General features: G+C 35.8%; 1 protein-coding gene across 3 annotated transcripts in view; it reads right to left on the reverse strand.

The window, feature by feature from the left end:
• LOC108970074 (mitogen-activated protein kinase-binding protein 1) overlaps window positions 1-16,266 on the reverse strand; it is a 205,826-nt gene that overhangs the window by 152,718 nt on the left and 36,842 nt on the right. The window contains exon 1 of one of the 3 annotated variants that reach the window (XM_018935204.1): window positions 14,940-14,957. The exons of the other annotated variants lie outside the window; for them this stretch is intronic. The gene's annotated coding sequence lies outside the window, so the exon portion shown is untranslated. Of the gene's footprint in view, window positions 1-14,939; window positions 14,958-16,266 lie in introns of those variants that run through there. 3 annotated transcript variants of the gene reach the window in all.

Genomic DNA, 16,266 nt, shown 5'->3' on the forward strand with positions numbered 1-16,266 from the left:
CGAAATTTAGCAGCCATCATTGTACTAGACAACGCTACAATCTCCAAAGAAATTGTTCAGATTAATCCACTATAGCCTATAGCTGTCATACAAACCAATCAGTCAAAAGAAAGTACTTCTACTGACAACTTTTTTATTTGACAAGATATCTATACGAAATTTAGCAAAGATTATTGTTCAAGAAAGCGCTACAATCGCTGAGCATATTGTTCAGATCGGTCCACTATAAGCTATAGTTGCCACACAAACTGAACTATCAAAATTAAGATAAAGTTCATTTAATACTATTTTATGTTAAAATTAAAACACCTGTGAAGGGTATTACAATTTCGGTACTGCCGTCGTCAATATTTCTTCTTATTTTATTGTTTTTTCTTCTTCTCATTGCTTAACCAGCAGCTTTTTTCTGCCTTCGCATTCGCACTCTTAAAATTTCTTTAAAGTGATAAACGCAAAATTCATATAATTTGTTGTTTTTATTGCTGTTGTTATTGTTGCACTTTATATTTACTTTTATGAGTTGAAATGATTAATTGCATTGCGTGCTGGTTTTGTTAAAATGTGCGGTGTTTGCATTTGATTTAGTGGCACAACGGTGAAGAGATGCGCCGACACACACACACACACACACAATCCTACAAGACTTGACTGAAAGCAAACAGGGTTGGTTGTTGTATGAACAGACGGCCGTTTAACAGAGCTGACAGGCTTTGGAAACGGCGCGTAGAGCTACTTGGCGGCCCAAAGCGGCGTCTGCTGACATTGGGGGTCAGGCTACAGCAACGCTTAGCAGCCACCGACAGCCATCGCAATGGTAATAACAGCGACGGAGCAATGTGTGAATGTTTTGATAATAATTCACAATTATTTCGAATGAGTGTTGTGGAGTTTTGCTTGAGAAAATCTCTATTACCGGTGTTGCGCCATGCACTTGAAGCGCCGGAAAGACCTGTCAGCCGGTTGGGTAAGTGGAAAGGACGGTATTGGTGTGTGTATGGATGTGCGCAAGTGCGTTGTATACAGGGCGCTAAATTATATGGCCAATTAAATAATATTTTAAACATTAAATAATCAGCGAAAGAGGTGATATTGCATAAAAAATACAAAATAAAATGAAAGCTAAGAAAACTTTAATTGTGAAAAATTGGTGAAATTTCCAAATTGTCGTCAATGTTAGAAACTAAAACGAGAAAATTATCATAGACATTATCTTTCGAGAAATAATAACGGTATATTTATATAATTTGAGTTATTAAAAACAAGAAAGTTGTTCTCAAATAAAAAAGGTTCCATACAAAGAGTTGATTTTGAGCGATTACTTGGTATGACAGCTATATGTTATAGTAGTCCGATCTCAACAATTTGTTCGAAGATGGTAGCGATCTCTTAAGCAATAAACTGTACCGAATTTGGTGAATATATCTCAGCAAATTAAAAAGTTTTTCATAAAATTACTTGATTTCACGCGTTCAGTTTGTATGACAGCTATGTGCTATAGTGGTCTGATTTGGAACATTTGTTCGGAGAATGTAGCATTGGCTTGAATAATCTAATCTATGCAAAATTTCGTGAAGATATCTTGTCGATTAAAAAGGCTTTCCATATAGGAACTTGATTCTGATCGATTAGTTTTTTATGGCATATATGCTAATAAGCATCCTTGAATACCAGATTCGAAATTTTAAAAGCGCGAATAGTTTTCCGGTATTATATATATTTTGAGAAAATAACATCATAGCATTGCAAAAAATAATGCTTCTTATAAAAAATAGTTTTGGTATGGTAGTATCCTTCAATTGATTGCATAGGGTTCTAAAAACGTCTAGTCCATACTACATGAAAATAATCTCTCGACAAAAAAAAAAAAAAAAAAAACAAAGTAATATAAAATTATATGTAGCAGTGAATCACCGCCGAAGGTTCACCTGCTCATAGAAACTAATTACACAAAGGTGTTCCGCGACTAACAGTATATGCACAGTTGCCAAAATGTAAACTCAATTTGCATTTAACGCGACAAAGTCTATGTTGTTACACAACAAATGTGAGTTAAGGTATAATTAATGCATTTCATTCATGCAACCAATCAGTCGCTATAATGTGTCGTCGACGCCAACGCCCCTTTGTTTGACTAGCTAACGAGTAGTAACTCGCCTAAAGTAGTTCATTGTGCATTAATGACATTGCAAGCATGTACTCACATACGTACAATGCATGTAACTACAGAGACATGTGTATATATGTATATGAATAGAACACGCAACTTCCTACTTAGTATCAATCACTCGGGAGTATGAAGCTTTCCTTTTACTAAGCATGATTAAGTACGCGCACAGGATTTCCATTTCTTCGAAGTCTAGCACTTTTAATTTTACTTTTCAAGGCAATAAGGAATTCTTAGAAGTGTTTGTTCGCCACATTCTGTTTAATGAACGATTGTTTGGTGGAGGGTTTGGAGACTCATAGAAAAACTCCAACACTGATCGGCTATTGGATTTTATGAGAGTATATTTAAGAGGAAAAATGTTATAAATTTCGAGATCGATCGATTCGGTACGAAAAATCTCACACTCTCTGAGCAGATGGTAACTCAAATTAAAGAGCGAAGTCATTCGCCACCTGATGCTAAATACGGACTAGAATATAGACGCATTGAAACCTTCTACCCAAGCTTCTGAAGCTTCTGGCGAGTCAATAGCGAAGTATGTGTAATGGCGTCGTCCTAATGGAATACAATGCCTCACTTATTGAAGAAAGTTATGGGAACCTTTTCTTCTTTTATATGGTCCAATTGTTGACAGCACATATCCGCATTGAGAGTCTGGTCTGCGAGAGCAACTCATAGTAGACAAGTTCCTTTTCTAGCCAATCTACCTCGGCCACCGTTTTCGCCGGCTTACTGTGATACCGCCACGACCGTTTTACCTTGACATTGTCGGAAGCAACTCAGTTCCGCTTTTGTTCTGCTTTCTCCAGGTTGGACAGGCAATTGAGAAGCAAAGTCCACTCTCGACAAACAACGACCAAACTCCATAAGTCACTTAGTGACAGACAATGACAATATCTGATGAGTCGACGTTAAGAGTTCTCGAGAAAAAGGTACTGCGGAAGATTTATGGTTATTGCATTCGATGGAACGATGAGCTGTACGAGATATACTACGACATTGACATAGTCCAGCCATTTAAAAGACAACAGCTACGCTGGGTAGGTCATATCGTCCGAATGGATGAAAACACTCCAGCTCTAAGAGTATTCGACGTTGTACCCGCCGGAAAAGCAGGGGAAGACCTTCATTCCGTTAGAAAGACCAGGCGAAAAAGAACCTGTCTACACTTTAAATCTCAAATTGGCGCCAAACAGCCAAGAGAAGCCAATAAAGAAGAAGAACCATCCGCTTTAGAAATGAACCTATTTTGTTGCGATTCAGAAGCGATGTGTAGATGGAAATTAGGTCGATGAGGTGTTCTTTTGCGTTAACTAGTGTGGCAGCCATACATCGAGCTTCTAACAGAACACCGGGGTTCTAGAAACACCGAACTTCTTCGAAAATGACATTTCTAGAGTCCACTTCGGAAAGAAACAGCGTGTGCATAAGACAGACAGAGAGAAAAAACACATTCGGAACGAATGTCATTTGCAGGTCTTCCAGCAATGAGTAGATTCTCCTTATAAAGCTACTACCGGTTTGATTGACTGCATCTCACCAATTTTTTTAATTTTTATTCTTTCAACACTTTTCAAAAATCTGGAAGTCAGGACTTTGCTTTTTCATACCTCTACTTTCACTCTGTTTATGGCAAAAATATTGAAAAAGTTGCCCGCAATCTTATTGTTTGAAAATCAACACGCGTGATTTACACGTACCGTTATGCAAATTACACTGAACTACATGCAACATAGTATAGTTTGAAGTATATTGGCATAATAGTAATTAAGTTTGCATGAGTCTCTCATTTACACGCCTGAGGCAGTAACAGCAGGATGCCTTTATTAGCACCAAATGCCTTTGCTTTGTCTATTGTAACGAATATGCGCCGTCATATGTGCAGAAATATTATTATTTGCCATTTCTATTGTTACTGCAGCCTTTCACATAGAAAAACATAAATATCATACACACATACATATATAGTATGTATAAATAAAAGGTATATAAAAAGTACATAAATGGCAGAAAACTGAAACTTTCACGACTTCCCGTGTCAGCTGTAAAGCAGAAAACTAGTACTTGCTTGCAACAAAAAGTTATGTGTTTTCCAATACTCACACATACAAATATAAAGAAACTCGTAGATATGTATGCATAAGTACAAGCCTTTTGCAATTGTTTGCTAAAAGCCAGCGCATGCAGTGTAAATTATAAGAAATAGCGGTAAATGATCATAACTGGTGACAGCACACATACATACACAGTTATCAATAATCATGTTAAAAAATATGCATACCTTGAACACCAATGCACGTCAGCAAGTGTGGCATATTTTTATTTGATCATAAATCACAACTAAAGACGCCGACATTGGCACGCTTTGACCCTTTTCACACACACATACTTGCATACATGGCTCATGCTTTATTATACCCTGCACAGGGTATATTACGTTAACCACGAACTAGTCCCCAAGTTTTTGAGATATCGAAATGAAATTTTGCACTTGACCTTGACTCACCAAGAAGCTACTTATTTCGGGAAACCGCCGATATCGGACCACTATAGCATATGCCTGCCATACAAATTGATCGGCCAAAATCGGGTTCTTGTATGGAAAACTGTTCTATTTTACAAGATATCTTCATGAAATTCAATCTCCAAATATATTGTTCAGATCGAACCACTATAGCATATAGCTGCCATACAAATTGGCCGCACAAAACCAAGTTTTTGTATGACAAACTTTTTTATTTTACAAGATACCTTCACGAAGTTATTTATAGATTATTATTTAAGGCAACGCTATAATCTCCGAAGAGTTAGTGCAGATCGGACCACTATAGCATATAGCTGCCATACAAGCTGGCCGAACAAAAGATAGTGATTGTATAAAATACTTTTTTTATTTCAATAGAAATCTACACGAAATTTGACACAGATTGTTGTTAAAGCTAACGGTACATTCTCTGAAGAATTGGTTTAGATCGGACCATTATAGCATATAGCTGTCATACAAACTGGCCGAACAAAATTAAGTTCTTGTATGGATAACTTTCGTATTTCTGAAGGGTATTATAGCTTCGGCGCAGCCGAAGTTAACTTTGTTTTACTTTTTTTTAATTTTGGCAATTTTACTGTTAAACTTTTGCATTAACTCTTCTTTTTCGCCAATTTTTCGCGTTTTTACTTACCACTTTTTTAAGTGGGATATTTTAGCTGTCGTTAATTTTGTTTTATTAACTTTTTGTTTTAAGCATAACTTAAATTTGTTGCCATTTGTTTGCGACTTTTATTTACCGTTAATTATTTTTATGAGCGTTCATTTTATTGTTATCGGAGCGTTGACAAAATGTTGGTTAGTCAGCTACCTCAAATATTCACACATATACAAATAAATACTCATATATACACACATACTTGTGCATATGTACACTCTTACACACATAAGTATGTATTGTATATACCTTCATCCATAAATATGCTTGTGTGTATCTATTCGTTGGCTCTTCCTCTCTTCGGCCCCATGTCGTCTTTAGTATTTATTACAAGCTTGCGAAAAGCAAATAACGTTTTTTTTTTGTTGTCACATATACATAAATACATACATATACATAGCATATATAGCGAGTATATAACATACATCGCGTACATCGGCAAAAAGGTTTAGTTCATTATCCATACCTGCTTTCATTGCCGGCATGCTTTTTATTATGTGCTACTCGAATCGTTGGCAGACAATTCTTACTCTTTATGCATACAAACAATGTAATGAGCCTAATAATAAGAATAAGTACTTGGTAGAATTTATAATTTAAAAATTTACACGCTCGGGCCCCGAAAATTGTTCCTAATTTTTTTAATTTTTAAAGAAAAGTTCCAAACTGCTTAAAATAATGGCTTTACGACTGCTTGTTATATCCCGAAATATATAAACTTTATCGGGATCCCAAAATATATTCATATTTTGTTGACTAATCATTATAAAATTACAAACTCGGGATCCCGAAAATGTTTCGGTATTTTTTGGGGTTTTCAAAGAAAGTTTCAAACTGCTTAAAATAATGACTTTACGACTGCTTGTTGAATCCCGAAATTTTTAAATTTTATCGGGATCCCGAGATATTTTGGAAATTAGTATACTTATCATTATCGAAAAATGTATACATACATATCAACTTATTTAAGTTTCAATTTTGTATGAATAGTACATAGTAACAAAATTGAGCCTCTCAATAAACCAAGTCAAACACAAGAGAGTGGCGAAACGAACAAACAACTTAAAAATGAATAATAAATAGATTATATTGAATTCACATTTACACTTTTAATAAGATGCAGAACTAAAACGGTTGAGTAGCGAAATGACTAAACTAATTTTTTCGTTTTTCTTTCGGTCTTTTTAATCATATGTACTGTAAGACCACTTTGTCAGAAAATTTGATCCGGAAAATATTTACTTTTAAAGTCTTAAATAAATATATTACTCTCTCCTCTGTTTCTAAGGCTACTACTATACGAGTATTATCTATCCGACCATCGTTCGTTCTTTCAGTAATGAAAGACTCTTTAGGGCCATTAAGCTACACAAATTAAGTTGCTCGGGTTAATTTAAGCGTGCTTAACGAATATGTACATGGTATTTTTTTTTTTCGGAAAACATTAATTTCACTATTCCGCTTTAGTTTTCTTTTCTCGTTGCGGTGAATAGTATTTATCTGCTTTAAGCATCGTTTTGGCATCTCGTTTTGCGGTTGCGCATGTGCGTATATAAATTTGGTATAAAGTGGGTGCTAAGCCGCATTAAAGAATTTAAAAGCACTGCCAAAATTAAAGTTATATTTCAGATTATGCTTAAACACATATGTGACATAAAATAAAAACTGGAATTGCTCATGGTAAGATTATAGTACTGATGTACTACTTACGATAGAACCAGTTAATGCCACAATTATGCAGTTCGTTCAAGCGATACGGCTCGTAAGAGTTGAAAGTTAGTTCACGCAAGACCCGATATATGAAAATCACAACAATTCTTGATTGAATTGCATACTAAAGAGTAAGTTAGCATGGATCTCCGCGCCGAAATGTAGGCAAAGTTCTATGGTTAAGTCCTTGAGTGTAAATTGTTAAATGGCAGATAAAATATTCTTTAAATTAGGATAGCCTTGACATTGCTAAGGAACTTAACATTCATCATCAAACGGTTTTGAACCATATGAACAATGCTGGCTACAAAAATAACATCGATGTTTGGGTACCATATGAATTGTCTGTGAAAAACGTAATGGACCGAATTAACATCTGCCATTCTTTGTTGAAAGAAAGTCAAATCGAACCATTTCTGAAGCGAATGATAACAGAAGACGAGAAGTGGGTCAAATAGAACAAAAATGTGCAAAAAGACCATGGTCCAAGCGTTGTGAAACTCAACAAATGGTCGCAAAGCCAGGATTGACGCCTCGAAAGATTATGCTGAGTGTTTGGTGGAATTGAAGGGGAATCATTCACTATGACCTGCTCCAGGATGGTCGAACGATTGCTCCTAAATTTTACTGTGAACAACAGATGAGATTGAAGCAAGCAATCGAAAAAAAACGAGAAGAACTGATCAACCGAAAGGGATTCGTCTTCCATCAGGATAAGGATAGATCACACACATCTTTGATGACTCTGCAAAAACTGGGAGATCTTTGCTGAAAAGTTTTGATGCATCCACCATATAGCTCTGACCTTGCATCATCAGACTACCATTTGTTTCGGTCAATGCAGAACTCCCTTAATGGAGTAAAGTTGTCTTCAAGAGAGTCAGAAAAGTTTTACACTGATGGAATAATGTCTCCAGCGGAAAAATGGCGAAAACTGGTCGACCAAAAAGGTTCAAAGGTAGAAATTTGAGGAGAAACTCGAAAAGACTTTTTCGACTACACAATAAAAAGTTATCCGACACTTGAAAGAACATTCTCACCAGTGTTGTTTTTGTTTGTGTGTATTTCGAATTGCGAGCATATATATAATATATTTGGCCACACCCGAATTTAGCCCTCCCTTACTTGTTTCATGTGTGTCTTTTCTCAAAAAATTCAAGTTATTTTAATTATCTCAACGACTGGCGATCGATGTAATCCACCGGTCCCAGCAAACAAGTGATCACATGACGAATTACAAATCCAAATCTACATGTATTGAACATTGCTCAGTTTCTTATGTAATTTCGGTGAATTATTAGGTGTATTTGTCGCGCAGAAAAACTCGTTTAACACGAAACCAAATCAACGCGACCCAATTGAAAGGCAATTCCAACGGACAGACGGTGCGGCGTGCACGAATTTCAGTCAACGTTGGCAAAAAAATAATTATTGCAAGCAAGGAAATATACATACATATGTATATATATACATGTATATTTATATATGTATGTATATAAGATAAATAAATGAAGCAAAGTGAGGGCGGTGAGCATCGGCGTCGTGCTCAAGTAAACAGGTAAGTAATTCAATCGCGAAAACTAACAAAACGATGCACAATTACCAAAATACAACAACAACGGCAACAAAGTATTTTTAAATATATTTACTGCGAAATATGGCAAGGTAAACCGATACAAGTTGACGTTGCAACTACTTAACTGTGACTTCATTAATAACAACACGCCGGTGAGTGACTTTGTGGCAACCGCAGAAGACAACAGCAAAAACAAACGCTGGCATTACAACAACCGGCCATACAAAAAAGTATGCACGTAGGTAAATGAATTGCTTTTATTTGTCTCGAACTGGCATTGCGCACCCACACCCCGCCGGAAAAATGCGACGCGACACCAACAACCGCATGCAACACCAAAAATCCACAAACATATCCGCCCGGTAATGTTGCACATACGCGTACAAATATACAAGTATACAGGGTCTCACCATATGTCTGCGAGCGAATTCTCAGGAGGCAAACTTATTGCACATAGTGACGGCGGCGTGGCAGCCAACAAACGGAACTCATTCGAAAGCGAGCAGGTGGGCAAATAAGCACATACAGACACACACACAAGTAGTATATGTGTTTGTGACTTAAGAGGCCAGACGGCGCGCAGACAGCCCCCAATGAATGAGTTTCCAGCGAATTGAAATGGCTTGCAACAAAAAAGGCGAAGCAGAGCAGAGTAAGTATTTGTAATAATATTTTTGGGCTCGCTGTGAGGTGGCGAAGGCGAAGGCGGGCTGCCGCTGTGGCGTTGACGGTATTTTGCGTTTTGTCGGTTGTTGGACATGTGCAACACAGTTTTCATGCTAAAGCGAGCATTTTTCCTCACAAATATTTTTCGAGCTCTGACTGCAGCGTGAACAAATGTAAGGCGGCAATAGTAGCAAAATGAGAAAAAACGTTATATACGGTTGCACCGAAGTTGTGACACTTTTAAAAATTAAAAAAAAAATATGCCTAACCAGAACTTGATATAGCATAGATTATGAACATAATACGGATATTGTAGCGAAGGCTTAGAAAATAGACCGTACCAAATTTCATGAGGATATCTCCAAAAATGAGAAATTTTTTCATACAAGGAGTCAATTTTGATCGATCAATTTGTATGGTAGCTATTTGCTACAATAGTCCGACGTGAACAATTTGTTCTGAAATTGTAGCGATGCCTTAGAAAACAATCCGAACCACATTTCATGAAGATATCTCAAAAAATAAGAGATTTTTTCATACAAGGACATGATTTAGTTCGGATAGTTTGTATGACAGCTACATGCTATAGTGGTCCGTTTTGAACAATTTCTGTGGTGATTGCACCACTGTCATAGACAACAAGCCACGCCGAAATTCATGAAGATATCTCTTTAAATAAAGAGGTTTTACATACAATCACTTTATTCCGATCGTTCAGTTTGTATGGTAACTATATGCTATAGTGGTGCGATATCGGCGGCTTCGACAAATGAGCATCTTCTTGGAGAAAAGATAAAGTGTACAAAATCTCAAAGGGGTAGGGACATGTCGCGACAAACAGACAAGACCAAATCGACTTAATTTGTCACGTCGTTGATTAATATACCATTTGTCTTATCACCGCAGCAAATTCGAAACATTATGTTCTGAGAAAAACGTGTTTAAGGACTAACTGATTGGGCTGATTGAACTGAGTGACTAAATTACAAATGGCTGTGACTCGAAACCTACTTGAGATATCGATTTGAAATTTTAGCATGTTATTTTTAATGACATAAGCTATCAAAATTTGAAAAAAAACCAAAAAAATTCAAAATTTCAAACCAAATGTGGGCCTTAAGTAACCTCAAAAAAAAATCTCTTTGGCTTAGACTATCATCTATATTAAAGGTTGCAGCATTGAAAAAATTTAAAAATTTAAATAGAGGAAGAAAATAATCCAGTGTCGGAGCTATCAAAAATAATTACTCAAGATTCTAACTGAGTCAGGTTATAAGAGATAACTTTATATTTCAGTTTTGAACGGATTGTAAATTTCAAATTCCTGGATATTCTTAGAGACATTTTCGTTACTGAACTGACTTTCTATTTATTTTCTATTTATATATTTTCCGTTCTTGGCGCTTACTGATTTTAGTGTCGGTGCAACTCTATGTTTCCAGTCAAAATATATTATTTATGAGTTTAATACAGTATTGTGAAAGATATACGATATCTACCGAAAAATAATTTGTTTTCGAATTTAATCCAGCAATAGTTTCGCATTTCTAAGAATTTTTTTTAGTTCGCGGCTCCCAAAACTTTAAACCTGATTTTCTTGAAACACTGTTCAGAGCATCGGTGAGGTAAATTTTCTCCGAAACGGCTCGACCAATCGGCTTGAAAGTTTTGCATTATCTGCTTAGATATATTTGGCAGGTGATTAACGAAGGAACAAAATTTTTGCAAATAATTTGAATTCTTTGAGGTTCGCTGAAAAATCTTGTTGTCAACAGAAAACTTTTTTTTTAATAATTTTTATAATAATATTTTTTTATAAAATACTAATTTCTTATTGGAAATTTGTAAAAATCGGAAATATTTGATGAATTTGTAATAAAATTAAATTAGGTACAGAGTCTTCACAAATTTCTCAGATACTTGAAAGGTATAACTAACTTCCCCATGACCTCAACATCTCTCAAATGAAGTAAAAATATGACGCCAAAACCACCAGTGGGTACAAAACTGAAAATATGCACACAATGGATATATATTTGGACTTTTGGGCACTCACCTGAAGTGCTTACAAGTTACTGCACACAAGTGCATGTCTGCTACAAACAACAACAAACACATGAGCTTGCGTCGAAATAAATTTGAGTGTAGCGAGCAATTTGGAGCATGGAACCGCATACACAGACTCATGCGAACATTTGAAAAGTGTTAGTGTTGTTGTCAGCCGCAATGAAAAGTTACCGACATACCACTCAGGCACCGTTGTGACATACCATAGCTTGGAGAGTTCAGAATTCCATGCAACTAGCACTTGAACGGTGTCTGCTTCAAGGCGCGCCCACACCTGCAAAGGCTAATTTAAAACAACTTTGGGAATTCGGCTTGTCAGTTCGGTTTGCTTTAACGATTTCATTTCTAAAAATATATGCAGGCTTGTGTACGGGGAACTATAAAAATTCTATAAAGCGCAGAGTAGGTGTGTGCTGCACATTATCCACTTCATATATTCACGTCAACGGCTTTTATGGCGTCTAAGCACGCGTGTACGGGAGTTGGAGGCGGAAGAAAGGAACAAGCAAAAATAAATAATGAAATGAAATAATGGAGAACAACAAAACTAATTTGACTATTTAATGAGCATTTTTCACGTTTTTTTGTTGCTGCATATTTTTAGCCCTAAAGCGCTCACATACGCTCCTCACGTGCCTAAGCCTATTTAGGGTTCTCATTATAAAAAGAGTATTCTGGCAATTGATCAAAAGTGCATGTTACAACAAAAAGGCTTGCCACGCTCAAACCACACACACGTTCACACATACATATATATATATATTTAGATGGATAATGCTGGCTACTGGTTGCTGGTTTCGTTTGCATTGCCGATTTTGTGGGCGTGTGCGCGCACAACTGGCAAAGGAAACCGCTCAATGGCGGATGTTTTATATTTTCCTCTTTGAGCCTCCAACTGATTTCGCACATCTGTGGCTTTAGCCAATAACAATAAAAAATTAGAAGTGAACCGCATCTGACACATTTTTGGCATTCAACTCACCAAAACACAACTGTTGGCTGGCGGGCGATAATGGAATTAACAACTTACCTGCAAAGAGAGAAAAAAGAAGAAAAGTTAATAATTTGCAAACACAATTTATTGCAATAAATATTATTTGAATTTAATTTAAATTGAGGTTAGAATTTTTGCTCTCAATTACTCAAAGCAAGCTCATAAATGAGAGATATCCTCCTACCCATATAACTTGTCAAAATCAGCTGTTTTTGACATTACGGTAGTAAGGCTTTTTCACTTTTATTTCAAGAATTATAAAAAGGAAAGATTCGGATAAGATATATACCCTTCACATGTGCATTTTTTAAAGCATAAAACGATATAAAAAAAAATTCTCTTGATCTTCATCGGTCAGTTTGTATGGCAACTATATACTATAGTCGTCCGATCTGAACCGTTTGTTGGGAAATTGCAGAGTTGTCTTCAAAAAAATTCTGCTGCAAATTTCGTGAAGACATCGTGTCAAATAAAAAAAGTTTTCCACAGAACTTTAGTTTTATCGGTTAGTTTGGCAGGTATATGCTACACTGGTCCGATCTGAACAATTTATTGGTAGATTGTAGCATTCTTTCGGAAAATATTCTATGCCAAATCTCGTTAAAATATCCTGTCAAATAAAAAAGTTTTCCATACAAAACCTTGATTTGGTTCGGACAGTTTCTATGACAGCTATATGCTATAGTGGTTCGATATCAGTGACATTATTCAAAGAGCAGCTTTTTGAGATGAAAGAGTGGTGCAAATTTACAGGTGGATATCTCAAAAAGAACTAAACATTAAACAACGTTGGAATAAAATTTATACCAGGAAGTGGAACGTTAAAATAACGGAAAATTTAACAAATTTAAAAATTTTGTGGTCAGGGTCAGCGCGAATTTTTTTACGGTGTTACATGGGTTTACGGGTTTAAAAAATCTTATTAAATTCTACAATAGCTCTAGAATATTCTCTTAAATTTTCACGTTGATCCGAGTAATAGTTTCGAAGATACAGCCTTGAGAACTTGTGCGCTCGAGGCTAGCTAGGTTAATTGCACCGTCAGAAAGCGTTTAAAAGCGTTTAAAAGCGTTTAAAAGCGTTTTTCTCGAAACTGTGTTTTTGAAGTCGGTTGACAAGATTTTTCCAGAACTACTCAACCGATCCTAATGAAATTTTAGACAGGTCTTTGAGATACTTTAAAGACTTGGACGAAGGATTTATTTTCTGAGAAAAAGTGTCTCGAAATTTAAATTTTTTTGTAAAAATGTCTGCCAAAAATCTAATTTTCAGTTTTTTCAAGGTTTAAGTAAAAGCTTTAACTAAAACACGTGTTTTTTTCACTTAAGATGGTGCTGTAAGAAATTATACTGCTAACGCAAGGGCATCTTTTTTCCGAGGAGCCGCCGGACCAAAAATTTCAGAATTTCGTTCTTAATAGTGTATGCTTATAACAATTACAAATTCTAATAAAATATTGCACTTTTTAAATGAGAAACAAATTTAAAAAAAAGACGGTTTTTGACCCGAGAAAACTCATTTAATCTCTTAATTCTATAGATTCTCTCAACAGGAAATGCTTTTAACTGTCTCATTCATCACAAGACAGAATATCTACCAGTTAGTAGTCAGTATGGGTCCGGATTTCGCAAAATTAGCTATTTTAAATATATTTGCAAGATATAGACAAGCAAAAAATATTTTTTTAGCCTTCCAAAGTAACGCAAATTTCTCGGTTAGCTTTATTCAAGTTTTACCTTGCCGAACATTTTGTTTTTTATTGAAGAATCAATAACTTCTCAACACCAAAAATTAAGAATAAGCACTAAGGAAATTTTCCTAATTCCATATTATTGAAGAACATCATATCGTATTAACATAAGTAAATAACGGTATATTTTCTGTTATCAATGGTTTATTTAACATTCTGCTGCGGTCATATTTGAATAAAGAAAATATTAATTTAGCAATCGCATTGATTTATAATTTATTAGGAAATTAATTTTCTACCGAAATTTACTTTGAACGTGATTGTGTTATGCCATTTGATAACGATGAAAGTTATTAGCCAAATTTATCTGGGTTTCATCAGTCACATCAAAATTATCATTAGTGTTAAGTATACGCTTGTCTTTCTAAAGTACATAAAGTGAATTCGACGATTTTTACGTTGGATAAAATTATTCAACAAAGAAGTTCGTTCAGAACGTTGGAAAAGGCCTTCAGTGACAGCTTTTTATCACGAACAAGTATTTTTGATTTGAACAAATTATTCAAAGAGAGTCGAGAACGCGTTAACAACTAACCACGTCCAGAACGGCCATCAATATCAACTGACGATCAACTTGTCAATACAATAAAAGAATTAGTACTTTCGACAATTAACAATCAGAGCTCTTACTGTCATCGTTGGAATATCGGAAGGGTCGGTAAAGACTATTTTGAAAGTTCATTTGGGCCTACAAAAAGTGAAAGCACAATTGGTTCCAAAATCACTAAAATTTCCCGAAAAACAACGCCGTGTTAACGTCTGTAAATGTATTTATTACTGGCGATGAGTCTTGAATCTATGCTTACCTTCCAGAATAACATGATCAATCGCGCCGAAGCCGAACAAATCACGCCAAAGCAGGTCAAAAATCAAGATTATGTTGTCAGTTTTCTTCGATTATCGAGGTATGGTGCACTCCGAAATCCTTCCGACCGGCCAAACTGTTAACAAGGAATACTCTTTGAGTGTCATGCATCGTTTACGCGAAGCTTGTCTAAAAATTTGCAGCGTCGCAGTGCAGTCAATGCAGTATGATTCTTCGAGAGGTTTTGCAACCGATTTCGTGCCGCAACCACTGTTTTTACTCATACGACCGCTCCGGGGAGACCCTTTTGAGTCAATTGAAGACTTTGAAAGTGAATCGCTACGCGCATTGACGGCTATTCTGAAAATTGACCTTAAAAAGTATTTCGTGGATTGGAAAAAAGTTGGCAAAAATATATTGGGGCCAAGGGAGATTACTTTGAGAGGGAGACGTAATAGATTTTGCAGAATAAATTAATAATTTTAAAATTATGAGGAAATTGGTATATGAAACGGTTATATACATACATTGAGTACTTTAAGGCAGCCATTTTTAGTAAAAACTTTCACCAATTGCATTTTCTAACAATTTTTATTGACATATCACCTGTCAATTAACAAAATATACAAGACAATACAAAAATGAAATTGAAATTGAAATGCCCAAATATTTAATTTTTATTATTACATTTCCACAACAACAAATCCTGCACGTTTTGTAAGTCATTTAGAAAACCATAATTAACTGTACATTTATGGCAACTTTATTCAAAAACATAAAAGGCACTAGAAAGTAAGAGGTTACTAATGGCATACCGTTAAAATGTAAAACAATAAAAACGCACATCCTCGAATGTGGAATGCAACTCGTGCCACATGCACATCCAGTCTGGCTGGTGGCTCTCAGCCTCCAAAATCAGCCTTAGACGCGCCGTTATTAGCAGCGACCTCCCCACAATTGCGATATTTGGCGCTTTTCGCATGCCATTAGTCAGGGAAGTTTCCGCACATTATGCGCCTTTTATGGACACAAAGTGAATGTGCATGCCAAGAGGCTGGGCGGTCGGCGCGTAAGTTGCGGCAACATTCATGCAACTTTGTGAGCGGCTCGGATGTGCGTGCGTGGCATTTTGTTGCAAGCAACGTGGTGAACGCATTGCACACGCAAACATTGTCATGGGAACGAAGCGTAGACCGCGCCAGGTGTGCTCATTGATATGTGCATATGATATAGTAGATTCATATACATTAATATTTGGAAAGAATTTATTGAAAAATGATTTAAAAATGAAACAAAAACAAAAAAAAATATATAAAATTATACAAAAA

This window comes from Bactrocera latifrons, unplaced genomic scaffold, assembly GCF_001853355.1.
Source record: "Bactrocera latifrons isolate USDA-ARS-PBARC rearing strain unplaced genomic scaffold, ASM185335v1 scaffold_28, whole genome shotgun sequence".
Taxonomy (NCBI): domain Eukaryota; kingdom Metazoa; phylum Arthropoda; class Insecta; order Diptera; family Tephritidae; genus Bactrocera; species Bactrocera latifrons.